Here is an 18,987-nt window from a genome sequence, read left to right on the forward strand (position 1 = left end):
GCCCGATGAAGTCCGGGATAAGCCAGCAAAGCCAAGTGTTCAAGCACGTTTAAGCAATTTGATCTTTAAACATTTGGTATGCTACATTAAGCTTTTTCTTTGAAACATTAGTTCTTACTTAGATTTGTTAGGATATATATGTAAAGCACAACTTGCATCCTTCAAGATTTTAACTTAGATTTTTTGTAACATTAATTCTTTCTGTAGCCAGTTTGTAAGATCAAACACGCATGTCCCCTTAAAGGCACTTGTGACTTATTTGTGCTTTTTTACATGTAGTTTATATTATAATCAGTTTTTATGAGACCGGATCTTGTTATAAATAGAAATTTGACCATCTGTATAACAAAATAATTGACTTTCCTATTTATTAAAAGAAAAACTTCGGTTAAAAGCATGATATTATTTTATAAAACTTCTTGATAAAAAATTTTGATGTCGCCCTAGACAAATACATTATCTATGTTACACTAAACATATGAGTCATTGAGTTTGTAGGATAAAAGAATAGAAAACCGAAGTCAATAATTCAAAACCATAGTATTAATACATTACTTTACTATTAATACATTACTTTATGGAACATATTCTAAGGAAAAGCGTGAATAGTAGTATTAATACCAACAGTAAAACACAAAATGACTAAACCAGCGCGTGCATGTCCACAACGAACTCCCCACCATCATCTGATACATGTATTGTCACACTCACTGCCGCACTACCCCCATTTCACCTTTATTATTATTATTATCACCAATCCATTCCCACCGACTCACCGGAGCTATGGTGATCAAATGAAAGACCGCCAACGATGGCAGCCTGAAGAAGACGCTCTCTCCGTGTATACGCCAATCAGTACGGTCCTCATGAATGGCATCTCATTTCCCACCGCATGTCCAAACCCTTGGACCGTGATCCTAAGTCGTGTCACGAGCGTTGGAAGAATTATCTCAAACCAGGAATTAAGAAAGGATCTTTAACTCCTCAAGAACAGGAGCTTGTGGTTTCGCTTCAGCCTAAGTACGGCAACAAGTGGAAAAAGATTGCTAATGAAGTACCCGGCCGCACCGCCAAGCGGTTAGGGAAGTGGTGGGAGGTTTTTAAAGAGAAACAAATTAAACAACAGATTCAGATTAATAATCCTCCTCCTGTTTCGCCCGGCACCTACGATCATATACTTGACACATTCACGAAGAAGTACGTTCAGCCATACTTGCATCCGACAATGCAAATGAGTCTGAACGTATCAGTTCTTTCGCTCGGGCCGGGCTCTGACTCTACACTGTCAGAGCCCGACCCGAACATGACATCATCCATGGTGGGAGTATTTGTACCCGTATCGGTACCGGGACTTCCACCATTGATGAGTCAGCGTAACGTGTCATCTCTGACATTATCAAAATCAACAACACTGTCTCCTTCCGTGAGCCTCACACTCTCTCCCTCGGAACCGGTGGTTCTGGATCCGGTTCATTCCGACCACCGGTTCTTCCCGGTTCAGCAATTGGGGACCCTGGTTCAGTGCTGTAAAGAGGTTGAGGAAGCTAAGCAAAACTGGGTTCAACACAAGAAGGACGCCACATGGCGGCTGAGTCGGTTGGAACAGCAATTGGAAGTTGAAAAGAACCGGAAGAGGAGGGAGAAGATGGAGGAGGTGGAAGCGAAGATTCGGAGTCTTCGAGAGGAGGAGACGGCAGCGTTGGCGGATGGAGAGCGAGTATAGAGAACAGTTGAATGTGTTGCATAGAGATGCAGAAGGGAAAGAAGGGAAGCTAATGGAAGCATGGAGTAATAAGCAATTGAAATTGAGTAAGCTTGTTGAACAGATTAATGGCGGGCTGATACAACAGCATTTGATTAGTGGAACTAATCAGCATCATGGATTAGGTTAAGAAATAAGATCGAATTCCATTTCTTGCATGGAATTTGAGTCTTAATGAGATCATGTAATGAATGGATAATCATTAGCATGTAAACTTTCAATTTTGTTAGGAGTCCTATTAGGGACACCCGACACCCTCTCTACGTCTCATATAGGATTATACGGGGCCTATTAATGGATTTGTTTTAGCAAGGTAAGACGGGGTCATAGAATTCCCCTTTTGTTTGGTTGGTCTATGTTCCAAGATCAGTGATGGACACTATATATTTTAGTTTTAGTAATGATAAAAAGTTTCAATAATACATGAATATCAAAGTCAAAACAAGGATAGACTGGATAGTGATTGGAACATGTGTAGGTTTCTATACTACATATGGAACATAAATTGAATGGGTCACGATATTAAAAGTTGTGCATATCTACGGTGCCTGAAAATGCGAGCATTTAAAATTCATCGCAAGTGAAGATATGATGTTGAGAGAGCATTTGATGCCCTCCGTAATGCAAGTATTTTAGTGTGATTGGATTAACCGGTCGATCAATTTAATCATAGTAAACATTAAGCAAGTTCGAGATATGCAGATTGCACGCTTTCTTTAGTTTACTATGATGTTAGTGGCGAAGCCTCTAACGAACGGGGGTCCGGGGGTAGCGCCCCCGGTTGCGGGGTTCTACGGGCGGCAGCCCCTAGCAGGATCCAAGGGGCAGCGCCCCTGGCTGGGGTTAATATTGATTCATTAAAATTTCATTAGAAAAATGAATTTTATGATTATGTCACACATAATCATAAGTTTAATTTGAAGTTTATTTATTAATGAATTTTGAATAGATAACTGCTTAAAACAGTTATCTAACTTTGAAACTGTCTGGAAACTGCCCTAGGATTAATATATCGTTCATATTTGGATTGACGCTTTCTCTGGTTCATCTTCCTCATAAATTTCATACGAAATTCTTGTCTCAATTTAGAGTTTTATCCGATTAAAATATTTTGAAGAACCACCAAAATAACTTTTAATCTAAAAGTTATCACACGACTCTCTAAATAATCCAGGTTGCTATTTTGAAATCCTCAACACATAATGTATGTATGTGTATTGACGTATTGTACACTAAATGGCATGCCATAACTTAGTGGTGGGCATATTGTACACGATCGATAAAAGACATATCATAACTATGAAAGTCACTTTCAAGGTTCAAAAGTTATGATAATGGACAGAGACGGATCCATAAAATTGTTTTAGGGGGTTAGAAATATTTTAGAGTTCGAAATTTTATCATATAAATTCTTTTAGGGTCGAGTCGGACCAGGTCGGATCACATAATAAACAACAAGTTTTTAAGTTGCAACAAATTACCTAAGTACCATATTTTAAACTAGAAACACACATATTAATATAAATTATAAATATAATAATATTCAAAATCTACGAAATGATTATATAATCAATAAAAATTGCATAATTAAGCATATAGTGAACAACTTACTTAGTTTTCTATCAACAATTAAGTTATTTAATAAATTTTGCATAATCAACCTTCTAATAAATTTTTAGTTCAACTACTTAGGATTGTTTGTTCAGAGCGATGGGGAGTTAGACAGTGATATGGCCATTGAGTTCAGGTAGGATGGTGTAGATGGAGAGCAGTCACAGGTGTATTGTGCGACAGGAGATTCCCAACTAAACTAAAGGGAAAGTTTTATAGTGTTGCAGTTAGACTTGCAATGTTATATGGAACAGATTGCTAGGCTATCAAGAAGATACAAGAGCGAAAGATGGAGGTAGCAGAGATGAGAATGCTACGCTGGATGTGTGAGCACACAAAGTTAGACAGAATAAGAAGCGGTGTGTTTCGGAAGAGATTAGGGGTAGCTAACATATCAGACAAATTAAGAGAATGAAGATCTGGACATGCAAAGAGAAGGCAGACAACGAATCTTGTAAGATCCGTAGAAAACATTACTATAGAGGGGAGGAAGCGTAGAGGCCGACATAAATTGATTTGGGATGAGAGGATTAGCATGATTTGTTAGATCTAAACCTCTCTGAGGACATGGTTGAGGATAGGAATTATTGGAGACGTAAAATTAAGGTTAATGATTTATAGGGAGAAATTAGTAACTTAGGGGCTTCTGTTTACCTTTTTTTTTGTCACACGCCATTATGTTATTCTTTATATATATATATATATATACTAGTAAGAGTGCCCGCGCTTTGCAGCGGGAACACAATTGTGATTTAGTTCGTAGGGGGTCGTTTTGTTGCCAACATTTTTGACATTAATATTTTGATTCCGTTTAGTTTGCGATACCAAGAGTTGTCACTTTAGACCACTATATTAAGCAAGAATGAAATTATTGGAAAAGCCGTATGCACCTATTTACTATTTTTTTGATTGAGTGTCTTGCATTATCGAATGTTGTATTTTTATATAAACATTTCTTTAAAGAAAATGTTAGAGGCTCTAGTCTAATTAAAAAATGTATAGATAATTGAAGGTGTTAACTATAACAATGAAGAGCAATACTAAAAAAATAAAGTTTTATAACCCAAAAATAGTAAGTTGTGTTTCGTCATAGTAGGCGATTGTTTGTGGGTATATGGCTGAATGCTTGTTAAGTGAATGCAAACTTACATCTTCGTCAGTTACTTCAACACTAAAAAGACAGCCTTTGGCTCGTGCATTCTTGTAATAGCACATTGTCCCGTTGGATGTGACACAACTTTAATGTTCCAGTTTCCTTGATACGGGTTCAACGAAGCGAGGGGTGTACACGCCTACTAATTGACATCTGTTTTCCTGCAATATAAATTGAAAGAAACACGTTTAAAAATCTTATAAGTTAACCTTCAAAATAAATAAATAAAATATGAGAATCTTTAAATTCGGGCCATGATTTTTCTGTTTTAATCAGACGCAAAATTGAAACTGAGCCTAAATTTTGAAAGCGGTCCGAAATTTTGGTTTTCGCATAAGCATTAAACAGAAATGTCGGTTTTTGTTTGGGTTTGGTAATTTTGTTTCAGTTTTATTTAGATGCCAACAGAAATGAAGCCTGGTTTTTACTAAAATGTAAATCAAAATCGCTGGTTTCAGTTTGGTGCAGTTTGTTTGATTCAGTTATTTTGTGAATCTATATATTCGGGTCGGGACTTTTCTGTTTTAATAATACGCAAAAATGAAACTGATCCGAAATGTTGGTGTTTACATAAACTTAAATCAAAAATTTTGTTTTTTTGTTTGGGTTTGGTTATTTTGGTATTGTTTTAAAGCTGCAAACAAAAGCTGAGCCAAGGTTTTTAGTAAATCGAAACCGAAACCATTAGTTTCCGTTTGGGTGCGGTTCAGTTTTTTGTTTCGTTTCAGTATGAGTTTAGTGTATGCGTTATTTGGTTTGACTTTTGTTTTCAGTTTATTCAGCTTTTGGTTTCGGTTCGTTTTCGGTTTTTTGGTTTCGTTTCAGTTTGAGTTCGATTTATTCGGTCTTTGGTTTGAGTTTCGGTATTATTTTGGTTTGGGTTTCTATTATTTTGGTTTTTTGCTTTGTTGCAGCTTCATTTTTTTTCCAGACTTTGAGTTTGGTTTTAAAAGTTTATTTTTGGGGTTTGTGAAACCTTGTTCTTGTGGCAGAAAATGATCTGATATGTTGTTTCGTTGCGGTTTGCTCAGTTTATTATTTCGGGTGTTTTAGCGACTGGTGTGAAAGGGTTACGAGCTGTTTTGGTTTCGGTTCAATTTTGGTTTTTTGGTTTCGTTTCAGTATGAGTTCAGTATATTCGTTCTTTGGTTTCACTTTCGGATTCAGTTTATTCAGCTTTTGGTTTCGGTTTGTTTTCGGTTTTTTGGTTTCGTTTCAGTTTGAGTTCAGTTTATTCGGTCTTTGGTTTTAGTTTCGGTATTATTTTGGTTCGGGTTTCTATTATTTTGGTTTTTTGCTTCGTTGCAGGTTCATTGTTTTCAGATCTTGAGTTTTCGGTTTTTTGGTTTCGTTTCAGATTTTTATTTAATTTAAAAAGATTTTTTTCTATAAATTTATTTTGATTTTTAATTGATTAAAAATGATTAAAAAATGGTTCAAAAATTAATTAAACAAAACGGTTGTGACTCGGGTTCGAACCCGGGTGTAAGGTCCCGAACCCCGGGAACCCCACAGTTGGTAATCATACAAAACGCTTGTAAAAATATTTAAACTTAAAATGGTTCATTTCATTAAAATAAGCAATTCAGAGTATAATTCAGCGGAAAACATAAATAATAAAATAAGTTCCCAAAACCCGGGGATTTTGCCCAAAATCAACATAGTTATCTTTAAATAAAAACTTGTAAAAATAAATGTTTAATAGTAAAACTTCAATTCCCGTATGCCCTTTGTGACATCTGCCCCGATCCGACCCGACCCAGGTACCCGTTTCTCTGACCCGATCTCTTTCTTTTATGATTTAGTATTTATTTATACTTATATTTTACTTTTAAAAATAATATATATATTTTCCTTCCCGCCTCTCTCTCTCTTTCTTTCCGCCGTCCCGTCCCTCTCCTTCTCTCTTTCCGCCTTCTTTTCCCTCTTGTCGCCGTCCCGCCCTTACGCCTTGTTTCCCTCTTTTTCTTCTAACTCTTTGCTTGTCCTTTGTTCCTTCCCGCCTAAGGTTGTCTGCGCAGCTCCACGCACCAGACTCCTTACAAGGAAGCCTGCGTGAAGACCACCTGTTACTGCGATACGCGAGACGAACTGTCCCCGCAGCGCGCTAAGGATTTTAGTTCTTCCCGCGGCGCGCTATGGATACCGTTCTTCCCGCGACGCGCTAAGGAATATAGTTCTTCTCGCGACGCGCTTAGAATTGAAGTTCTTCCCGCGGCGCGCCTAGAAATGTAATTCTTCCCGCGGCGCGCTTAGAAATATAGTTCTTTCCGCGACGCGTTAAGGTTGTTTTCTGTCTGCCTTCGCGCTCGCGCTCTCTTGACCTTCTGTGTCTGCCTTCGCGCCTTAGCCTTCTCGCGCTAAACCCCTTTTGAGTTTTCTTCTGTTTAATCTAGCCGTTGCTTTTGTGTTGTCTTATCTTTTGAGCCGTTGACCTAATCTGCTTTATGTCTGAAAAGTTACTTTCGGCGCAGCATGCGCACCAACCCCATTGGTTGGCAGATAAAGTGACTGACATTATCTTTTGAGATCTGCTTTTGCCATGCTTGACCAGTACCTTTATCTGAACCGCTCATGCCTTTTTACTGTTCCCTGACAGCTTTATCTTGCCCCGTGCAGCTGCCATATCTTTCCATATCTTTTGCTTTTGGAATCTTTTGCTTTTTGAGATCTTTTTCCCCTTTTCTAGGGATTATGTCTCCTAGGGTTTTCCTATAAATAATAATAATATTTTCATAACACTACACACACAAAACACTTAATCTCTCCTGTTCTCTTGCCCCTTGCTCTCTCTGCCGCCTCCCTCTCTGCCTCCGTCTTCCTCCCTGTTCTGCCCTGTTTTCCGGTAATATATTATATATAATAACTTACTTATTAATTATGCTAACTTGTAATCAAGACTTAAAACCAATCATTAAAACAATAATCTTTAATTATAGGTTAACTTGTGCTTGTTTAAAGTTGGTTCTTGCTTTATCTTACACCGCATCGTTTATCAAGTGAGTAATCTCGTACCTAATCCCTTTTTGCTTTTAATGTTTTGGGATGTTCATGTGTTCATACAAACTTAGAGTCTTAAACTTGTTTATGAGCTTTAGTCGCGCAGTATCCCATGTGTTGAGGACGTTTACTTGGCTGTTTATTTGTATGTGTGTATCATTAACCGCTTTGTTCGGCCTATTCCGCAGTTTTCATGGATCCATTAGATGAACACGGGAGACCTATCGTTTACGGTTTTCTTTGTTTACACTTGCACAGATGTTTTCTCGTTTTTGTGCTCAATTGGGAGCACGGATTGAACTATGAACTATGAGCTATGATCTATCTAGGCTTGATCACAATCTGATTGCACCCTTGTTAAACACCAGACATACACGTGTTGCGCGCAGATTTATTGTTATCTATTATCTATTAAACTTGATTTCTCACCAACACGCAAGTGTTTGACGTTTATTTTAACACATGTTCAGGTTTGCAGTAGCTGTTTTGGAGCTTGTGGACACATAGGAAGTTTCTTTATTTTGGACCTAGATTAAAATGTATCAAGACAAGTTTTTGCTGTTCGAATATTATAATTTATAATATATTGATTTATGATGTTTTATGTTATCTTGTGTTTACCCTGCGCGTGCGCGAATGAATGTATTTATTAAATATTGACACCCAATAGTGTCACGAGTAATGAAACAATATGTGGCGCCCCGATGTATAATCCGCCTTTGGTCGGGGTGTTACAGATTGGTATCAGAGCTCGTTGACTTTAGGATAGGTGGTTAGACGTAACGGCCTAGAATACCTAAGAGTCCCTTCTCGCGCATGAGAGAAATCTCATGTTTGCGCGCTTATTGTTAATTACTCGTTATTTATGAATATGCTCGCGCTTGCGCAGTATATGATTTTATGATTTATTTCGCGATATTTCGATTTTTGCTGAATTTCGATTTTTATTGATTTTTCTTGCCTATTCGTTTGTTGGGATTTGAAAATCCGAAAAGTCATGGTGATACATGAATAGTTGATTTTCAATTTCCATTTACGATTATGTTCTGAGGTTGGAGACTTGAAAAGTCATGGTGATACATGAATTGTCAACCTCCAATACTCATTTTCTTGTGTATTTTATATTGAAGATTGAAAAGTCATGGTGATACATGGATCGTCAATCTCCAATACTCGTTTGCTCGTATATTTTAAATTGGGAATTCGGAAAGTCATGGTGATACATGAATTGTCGATTCTTGATTCGAATTTGTTACCTTTATTAAGTCTGCATTTAGGATCATTTATTTTACTTTAACTTTTGACAGTAACTGACTCCGTGAAACCAAGCTTTTCGAGGTTATACTTTGCGCTAAAGCCAAGATATTAACTAAAATTAAAATTTTTATAGAATGCCTCCGCTATCTCGCCGATTTCAGAGAAGAGAAGCCTCGCGCATGCGTAGACAGCAACGTTCCCAGGAAATGGCCGCCGTGATAGCCCAAGCCTTGAGCCAAAACAATACCTCCAGTTACAACATTAAGTCCTTTAACGCGGGTAACCCTCCAAAGTTCACAGGTCTTGAAGGAGCCACCGTGATGCTCCAGTGGCTTGAGAAAATAGAAAACACTTTCCTTCACACCCAATGCCCCTCAGACAGACGAACCCTGTATGCTTCCAGTGTCCTGGAATCTAGAGCGCTTACATGGTGGAATGGAGTAGCTCATGCGCGTGGCGCAGAGGCTGCTTCTAGCATGACATGGGAGGAATTCAAGGAAATTCTGACGCGAGAATTCTGCCCTCCCAACGAAATTAAGCGCCTAGAGGAGGAATTCTGGAACTTGAAGCAATACAGCGGTGAAGCGCGCGAGTACGCGACGCGCTTCCACGAGCTAAGCTTACTGGTCCCTCACCTTGTTACCCCTTCCCGCCGAGCCATAGAGAAATTCCTTGGGGGTCTTCCCATGGAAATTCAAGATTCTGTATGGGCCAGAAACCCAGTAACCCTTTCTGACGCCATCGAGTTGGCCGCTGTGCTCAGCGACAACCATGTCAGAGCAGGAACCCTGTTCCTGCGGGGAACAGAAAAGACCAAACCCACCAAAACTGCCCCTGAACCCGCAGAAACCAAACCTGAACCCTCAAACCGTAACAACCTCAAGCGCAGGCGCAAGGCCTATGCGCTTACCAACCCGCCCATTGCCCAGCAACCCATCTACCAACCCCCAGTTTATGCGCCTAACCCACTGTCAACCTACCCAACACCTCCTGTAGTCCACAACTATGCCTTAACCAATCCAGCACTCCCTGCCCCGCCACTTAAGAAACCTTACACAGGAAACCAACCCCTTTGCCCAACCTGTAGACTTCACCACCCAACTCAGACCCCGTGTCGACTTTGTAACCAATGTGGCCGTACTGGTCACACTGCTGAGAACTGTAGAGTCCTTCTCGCCAATCCAATTGCGCCAACACCACCAGTCTACCCGCAAAACCCTCAACCAACCTACCAAAACCCACGACCCAGATCGTGCTTTAACTGCGGTGATCCCAGTCATTTCCGGAACGCGTGCCCGAGACTACAAGTTCAGATTACACAAGCGAATCCGGTGAACCAGATTTCAAACCAAGTAACGCGTGGACGAGCTTTTAACATAACCGCGCACCAAGCGCAAGCGAATAATGACGTAGTTAATGGTACATTTTTGCTTAACGGATTTTATGCTTCTGTACTTTTTGATACTGGCGCCGATCGAAGTTTTATCTCTCGCGCCCTCGAACAGAAACTTGCGCGACCGCGCAGTGACTTAAAAGAGGATTTTTCAGTTGAATTGGCTAATGGTGAAACTGTTTTAATTAACTCAGTGATTAAAGATTGCACGCTTAACCTTAACGAAAACGATTTTCTGATTGACCTCATCCCCATGCCTCTTGGAAGCTTTGATGTTATCATTGGTATGGACTGGCTCTCGAAGAATCGCGCCGAAGTTATTTGCGCCAAGAAATTGATTCGCATACCTCGAGAAAATGGTGATCTTCATATTTACGGCGAAAAACCCTCCAGTGGTCTTAAACTTATGTCTTGCGCCGAAGCCCAAAGACTCATGCGGAAGAAGTGTATTGCATTTCTAGCCCATGTGGTTAAACCTGCTGAAGAAAAGAAGCTTCGCGATATCCCTGTTGTGCGTGATTTCCCTGAAGTTTTTCCTGATGATCTTCCTGGTATCCCTCCCGCTCGTGAAGTCGAGTTCCGTATCGATCTTGTCCCTGGTGCTTCCCCCGTAGCTAAATCTCCTTACCGTCTTGCACCCGCTGAGATGCAAGAATTGGCCAGCCAACTTCAAGAGTTGACTGCTAAAGGATTCATTCGCCCTAGCTCTTCGCCCTGGGGTGCTCCGGTGTTGTTCGTTAAGAAGAAAGATGGATCGTTTCGCATGTGTATTGATTACCGCGAGTTGAACAAACTCACCATTAAAAACCGGTATCCCTTACCGCGTATTGACGACCTCTTTGATCAACTCCAAGGTGCCTCTTGTTTCTCGAAGATTGATCTCCGCTCTGGCTATCACCAGTTGCGCATCCGCGATGAAGATGTTCCGAAGACTGCTTTTCGAACTCGTTATGGCCATTTTGAATTCTTGGTCATGTCCTTCGGATTAACCAACGCACCCGCCATTTTCATGGATCTAATGAACCGGGTGTGTAGGCCTTTCTTGGATAAATTCGTGATTGTGTTTATCGATGATGTTCTGGTGTATTCTAAGACCAAGGCCGAGCACGAGCAACATCTTCGGTTGGTGTTGCAAAAGCTTAGAGCTGAGCAATTCTATGCTAAGCTCTCCAAGTGTGAATTCTGGTCTGATGAAGTACAGTTTCTTGGCCATGTTGTGAACAAGATGGGTATTCATGTCGACCCATCCAAAATTGAAGCAATCAAGAACTGGATTACGCCGACCACTCCTTCTGAGATCCGTTCCTTTCTGGGCTTAGCTGGTTACTACCGGCGATTTATTTCGAACTTCTCAAAGATCGCTTTGCCTTTAACAGCTCTAACGCACAAAGGTAAACCGTATATTTGGGGCTCGAAGCAAGAAGAAGCCTTTCTAACGCTCAAGCGTTTGTTGTGTGAAGCTCCTGTTCTTGCGCTACCTGAGGGTAATGATGATTTTGTCGTGTACTGCGATGCCTCCAACCAAGGTCTCGGTTGTGTTCTTATGCAACGAGGCAAGGTTATCGCTTACGCATCAAGGCAACTTAAGGTTCATGAAAAGAATTATACAACTCACGACCTCGAACTTGGTGCAGTTGTATTTGCCTTGAAGATCTGGAGACACTACCTTTATGGTACTAAGTGTATCCTCTACACTGACCATAAAAGCCTTCAGCATATCTTTGATCAGAAGGAACTTAACATGAGACAACGCCGATGGAACGAACTCATCAGCGATTACGATTGTGAGATCCGGTATCATCCTGGTAAGGCTAATGTGGTAGCCGATGCGCTCAGCCGAAAACCCTGCCAGCTTAACTGTATTTTGCCGCGCACGCAGCTTCACTTCGCGCCGATTCAAAGCAACCTTGAATCGCGTATTCGTGACGCGCAGCGCGCATCCATCAGTAATGGTAACCTTCGCGCCGAGTTAGCGTGTGGCGCGGAAGCGCATTTTGTGCCTAATCTGAGTGGAATTCTCTGCTATCTCAATCGCATCTGGATTCCCTTTGATGAGAATCTTCGCGCTGATATCTTGAGTGAAGCGCACAAATCTCGGTATTCTATTCATCCTGGCGCTGATAAGATGTACAAGGATTTGCGCATAACTTATTGGTGGCCCGGTATGAAAAAGGATATTGCTGTGTTCGTAGCTAGATGTCTGACTTGTTCTAAAGTGAAAGCTGAACACCAACGCCCATCTGGTTTGCTCGAACAACCAGAAATTCCTACGTGGAAATGGGAAAGTATAGCGATGGACTTTATTACCAAGTTACCTTTGACAGCAAGCAAACATGATAGCATTTGGGTAATAGTGGATCATTTGACTAAGTCTGCTCACTTTCTGCCCATTCGTGAAAACTACCGTGTTGAGCAACTCGCGCAGCTTTATGTCAAGGAAATTGTCTGCCGCCATGGTACTCCTTTGAGCATCATATCCGATCGCGATGGCCGTTTTATATCTCGCTTTTGGAAATCTCTCCAATCTGCGCTAGGAACTCGCTTGGACATGAGTACGGCATATCATCCTCAGACTGACGGTCAGTCTGAGCGAACTATTCAGACTCTTGAGGATATGCTCCGATCTTGTGTTCTTGATTTTGGAGGTAATTGGGATTCACACCTGCCTTTGATCGAGTTCTCTTATAATAACAGCTATCATTCCAGTATCGGTATGGCCCCATTTGAAGCACTTTACGGTCGTAAGTGCCGCTCCCCGATTTGTTGGAGCGAAGTGGGTGAAACTCAAATCACAGGACCCGAACTTGTTCAAGAGACAACCGATAAAATCGCCAAGATCCGTGATCATCTGCTGACTGCCAGAAGCCGACAGAAGAGTTACGCAGATCGTAGGCGAAAGCCTCTCGAATTTCAAGTTGGTGATCTTGTTCTCCTCAAAGTGTCGCATTGGAAAGGTGTTGTCCGCTTTGGGAAGAAGGGTAAGCTTGCTCCTCGTTATGTTGGTCCATTCAAGATTCTCGCGCGTGTGGGAAAAGTTGCCTACAGACTTGACCTGCCGCCCGCGCTCAGTAATGTGCATCCAACGTTCCATGTATCCAATCTCAAGAAGTGTTTAGCTGACGAGAACCTTCACATTCCACTTGATGAAGTTCAAGTTGATGAAACTATGCATTTTGTTGAGAAGCCTGTTGAGATTATGGATCGCGAGGTAAAGCAAACCAAGCGCAGTCGTATCCCTATTGTTAAAGTTCGCTGGGAGTCCAAGCGCGGAGCCGAGTTTACATGGGAAAGGGAAGATCAAATGAAGATCAAGTACCCGCACCTGTTCTCTGCGCAACCTACTTCGAGATAAATTTCGGGACGAAATTTCTTAAAGTAGGGGAGACTGTGACATCTGCCCCGATCCGACCCGACCCAGGTACCCGTTTCTCTGACCCGATCTCTTTCTTTTATGATTTAGTATTTATTTATACTTATATTTTACTTTTAAAAATAATATATATATTTTCCTTCCCGCCTCTCTCTCTCTTTCTTTCCGCCGTCCCGTCCCTCTCCTTCTCTCTTTCCGCCTTCTTTTCCCTCTTGTCGCCGTCCCGCCCTTACGCCTTGTTTCCCTCTTTTTCTTCTAACTCTTTGCTTGTCCTTTGTTCCTTCCCGCCTAAGGTTGTCTGCGCAGCTCCACGCACCAGACTCCTTACAAGGAAGCCTGCGTGAAGACCACCTGTTACTGCGATACGCGAGACGAACTGTCCCCGCAGCGCGCTAAGGATTTTAGTTCTTCCCGCGGCGCGCTATGGATACCGTTCTTCCCGCGACGCGCTATGGATACCGTTCTTCCCGCGACGCGCTAAGGAATATAGTTCTTCTCGCGACGCGCTTAGAATTGAAGTTCTTCCCGCGGCGCGCCTAGAAATGTAATTCTTCCCGCGGCGCGCTTAGAAATATAGTTCTTTCCGCGACGCGTTAAGGTTGTTTTCTGTCTGCTTTCGCGCTCGCGCTCTCTTGACCTTCTGTGTCTGCCTTCGCGCCTTAGCCTTCTCGCGCTAAACCCCTTTTGAGTTTTCTTCTGTTTAATCTAGCCGTTGCTTTTGTGTTGTCTTATCTTTTGAGCCGTTGACCTAATCTGCTTTATGTCTGAAAAGTTACTTTCGGCGCAGCATGCGCACCAACCCCATTGGTTGGCAGATAAAGTGACTGACATTATCTTTTGAGATCTGCTTTTGCCATGCTTGACCAGTACCTTTATCTGAACCGCTCATGCCTTTTTACTGTTCCCTGACAGCTTTATCTTGCCCCCTGCAGCTGCCATATCTTTCCATATCTTTTGCTTTTGGAATCTTTTGCTTTTTGAGATCTTTTTCCCCTTTTCTAGGGATTATGTCTCCTAGGGTTTTCCTATAAATAATAATAATATTTTCATAACACTACACACACAAAACACTTAATCTCTCCTGTTCTCTTGCCCCTTGCTCTCTCTGCCGCCTCCCTCTCTGCCTCCGTCTTCCTCCCTGTTCTGCCCTGTTTTCCGGTAATATATTATATATAATAACTTACTTATTAATTATGCTAACTTGTAATCAAGACTTAAAACCAATCATTAAAACAATAATCTTTAATTATAGGTTAACTTGTGCTTGTTTAAAGTTGGTTCTTGCTTTATCTTACACCGCATCGTTTATCAAGTGAGTAATCTCGTACCTAATCCCTTTTTGCTTTTAATGTTTTGGGATGTTCATGTGTTCATACAAACTTAGAGTCTTAAACTTGTTTATGAGCTTTAGTCGCGCAGTATCCCATGTGTTGAGGACGTTTACTTGGCTGTTTATTTGTATGTGTGTATCATTAACCGCTTTGTTCGGCCTATTCCGCAGTTTTCATGGATCCATTAGATGAACACGGGAGACCTATCGTTTACGGTTTTCTTTGTTTACACTTGCACAGATGTTTTCTCGTTTTTGTGCTCAATTGGGAGCACGGATTGAACTATGAACTATGAGCTATGATCTATCTAGGCTTGATCACAATCTGATTGCACCCTTGTTAAACACCAGACATACACGTGTTGCGCGCAGATTTATTGTTATCTATTATCTATTAAACTTGATTTCTCACCAACACGCAAGTGTTTGACGTTTATTTTAACACATGTTCAGGTTTGCAGTAGCTGTTTTGGAGCTTGTGGACACATAGGAAGTTTCTTTATTTTGGACCTAGATTAAAATGTATCAAGACAAGTTTTTGCTGTTCGAATATTATAATTTATAATATATTGATTTATGATGTTTTATGTTATCTTGTGTTTACCCTGCGCGTGCGCGAATGAATGTATTTATTAAATATTGACACCCAATAGTGTCACGAGTAATGAAACAATATGTGGCGCCCCGATGTATAATCCGCCTTTGGTCGGGGTGTTACACCCTTCACCGTCCAAGTAGCTTCGTGCACGTCCAAGCGATAAGGCATCCTCTTCCTAACCTGAAACTCACACTAACATGCACACAAAGTCAGTTTGAGCTGGGTGAGTTCAAGTTTTAAATAAATATTATTAGTAATGGAAATTATGATAATCATACCAAAAGTCTTTAAAGTAAAAATAAGAGAGTACATCCATTAGTCATCATTTACCGAAGACTAGACTTTCTCATACATATGTAAACATCCTTTAAATACATCCATATATATGTATAACAACATATATATAAACATTCACGTATAACATTCAGGGTCGAGCAAACGTACAACCCAAACACGTAACATTCAGCGCATGCAAACACAAAGTAGGCATGCACAACATTCAGTAGTAGAAACGACTACAACATTCGCCAAATAGAGGCCAAACAATAATTTATATATATATATATATATATATATATATATATATATATATATATATGTTAACATTCCATGGCCTACCCTATTCTAGCAAGCCTATATAAAATCGTTTAAAACATTTCATCTAGTAGGAAAACACTTAGGTGTGCATGCTAGCCCAAAAGTTAAAAGAGTAAAAAGGGCATCATGAACTCACCTGAAATCAATCGAACACCTGCAACGAGCTAGGAAATCCCTAAGTGCACTATCACAAGCAAGGGCCTGTAAATTATACATAACGTATTACTAAACTAGACCGAAGAACACTCTTGTTTAATGGGCCGTTAAAGCCCAACACTTTGGCCCAAGGCCCAACACTTGGACCAAGGCCCAACACTTGGCCCAAGGCCCAACAACTGTCAAGTCGAGTCAATAGGGTTTACGGTTCCTTTTTACAAATCTTACTTTAACATTTAAACGAAATTTTGCGCACCGCCGACTCGATTGACGAAGCACTAACCAAAACAGCCCCGAGCATCAAAAAATTAATTTTTCCACAGCCCTTAAACCCCCTTAGGGCTGCACAACTGATTCGGTCGGTCACCCGATCAATTAACGCATCAAACTCAACAATTTGCAATTCTACACCCGATAAACCCTAGTTTTCGAACTAAAATCGATTGAGCGACCTAAACACCTCCAATGACCACGAAATTTTAATATGACATAAAAGCCATACCTGGGGATCTTTCTACACCGGAAACTCTACTTTTTATCCAATTATCCAAGGGAAGTAGGTCAATTACACCTTGGCCGAAAATCTGTCCAACGAAAAGTTTCGGTAAAATTGAGCATCAAAACGATTAAGGGTGAGCAAAAAGAGTGTAGGGGATTGTAGTACATACCTTGAACTACTTCTAGGAGCTTGGAATCGATCAAAAAGTTGAAGTAATGGAGGGGGGGGGGGGCTGGTACCTGCCGATCGCAGCTGATGCAGAACTAGGGTTTTAGGTTTTTTTTATATGTTATAATAATAAAACATTTTCATTCTAGCTCCCGGAATTTAATAATAATGCAACTTGGAAGAAATGTTAAGCGATTAGGCGCACCGAGATGACGTAAAGGCTTTCGAGAAACATCGGATAAATCCCGAGAATTGTACATACTCAACAATCTTTAATTCTTGAAATCGGAATCAACGGGCGTTACAAGTCCACCCCCCTTACAATGGGATTCGTCCCCGAATCCCGATGCAACAGGAACAACTGCGGATAATGCTTCCTCATCTCGTCTTCGAACTCCCAAGTAGCCTCGGAACCCCTACGGTGTCTCCACTGCACCTTCACTTGCCTAACCACCTTATTCCTCAGTCGTCTCTCCTGACGGCCAAGGATAGCAATCGGTTGCTCGACGTAGTTCAGCTTACCATCGAGCTCAATATCGTCAAGAGGCACATGGGCCTCCTCATCTGCTAAGCATTTCCTCAGATGGGACACGTGAAAAGTAGGATGAATCCCCGCGAGCTCCTCGGGTAAATCCAGTCTATAAGCTACCTCACCAACTCTGGTCAAAATACGGAACGGGCCAATAAACCTCGGACTGAGCTTCCCCCTCTTATGAAAACGAATAATGCCCTTCTAGTGAGAAACTTTTAACATAACCCGATCCCCAGCCTCAAACACAATAGGCCTTCGCCTTTTATCTACATAAGACTTCTGACGATCCTGCGCGGCCTTCATAAATGCTTTAATCTTGTCGAGCTTCTCAGTTGTAGCCTCGACCACCTCTAAACTACCCAACTGCTTTTGACCAATGAACCCCAACAGACTGGAGTCCTACACCTCCTACTATACAGCATCTCAAACGGTGGCATCCCAATCGTGGCGTGATAACTGTTATTATACGAAAACTCCACCAACGGTAAGTGACGGTCCCAACTACCACCAAAGTCGATAACACAAGCCCGCAACATATCCTTGAGAGTCTGAATGGTCCTTTCAGACTGACCATCCGTTTGCGGGTGGTAAGTAGTACTGATGTGGAGTTTGGTGCCCATCTCCTCGTGAAACCTTTTCCAAAACCTGGAGGTGAAACGCGTATCCCTATCCGAAACAATAGATACCGGCACCCTGTGCCTAGAGACGATCTCGCGAATAAACACATCGGCCAGCTGCTCAGAATTAAAAGTCTCTCGAATCGGCAAGAAATGAGCGCTCTTGGTCAGTCTATCCACGATTACCCAGATGGTTTCATAATTGCCCCTAGGAGTATGAGGCAGTTTAGTCACGAAATCCATAGTAAGATGCTCCCATTTCCACTCAGGTATTTCCAACGGCTGAAGTTTCCCAAATGGCTTCTGATGCTCGGCCTTAACTTGTAGACACGTCAAACACTTAGTCACGTACTGAGCCACCTCAAACTTCATCGCAGGCCACCAATAATTTTTCTTCAAGTCTTGGTACATCTTGGTCGCGCCCGGATGAATGGAATAGCGCGACTTGTGCGCCTTATCCAAAATTTTATCTCTGAATCCCCCATACCTCGGTACCCGTAAACGACCATCCTTATATTTCACCCCGTCACCGACGTCTTCCAACAATTTCTCCTGACCCCAAACACGTTCTGACATAATCCATTCCACCTGCAACGCTTCATTCTGGACGTTGGCTATTTGTTTCAAAATGTCGGGTTTGAGAATAAGCTGGTAGGATTTCACACGAATTGGCTTCGGTCTCTCCTTCCGGCTCAACGCGTCGGCCACCACATTAGCCTTACTGGGGTGGTATATAATATCCAAATCATAGTCCTTAATCAACTCCAACCATCGACGTTGGCGCATATTCAGTTCCTTTTGTTCAAAGAAGTATTTTAAACTCTTATGGTCGGTATAAATAACGCAAGGAACACCGTACAAATAATGTCTCCACAACTTAAGCGCAAACACCACCGCCGCTAGCTCCAAATCGTGGGTAGGATAATTCGCCTCATGAGGCTTCA

General features: G+C 41.5%; 1 pseudogene; it reads left to right on the top strand.

Annotated features, from left to right (window-relative positions):
* The first annotated feature begins 794 nt into the window (after positions 1-794).
* Positions 795-1,892, top strand: LOC143546284 (protein rough sheath 2-like; annotated as a pseudogene).
* The last annotated feature ends 17,095 nt before the right edge of the window (positions 1,893-18,987 follow it).

The sequence above is a fragment of the Bidens hawaiensis genome, unplaced genomic scaffold (genome assembly GCF_021521415.1).
Source record: "Bidens hawaiensis isolate Kalapana, Puna unplaced genomic scaffold, B.hawaiensis_p1.1 tig00000904_1, whole genome shotgun sequence".
Lineage (NCBI taxonomy): Eukaryota > Viridiplantae > Streptophyta > Magnoliopsida > Asterales > Asteraceae > Bidens > Bidens hawaiensis.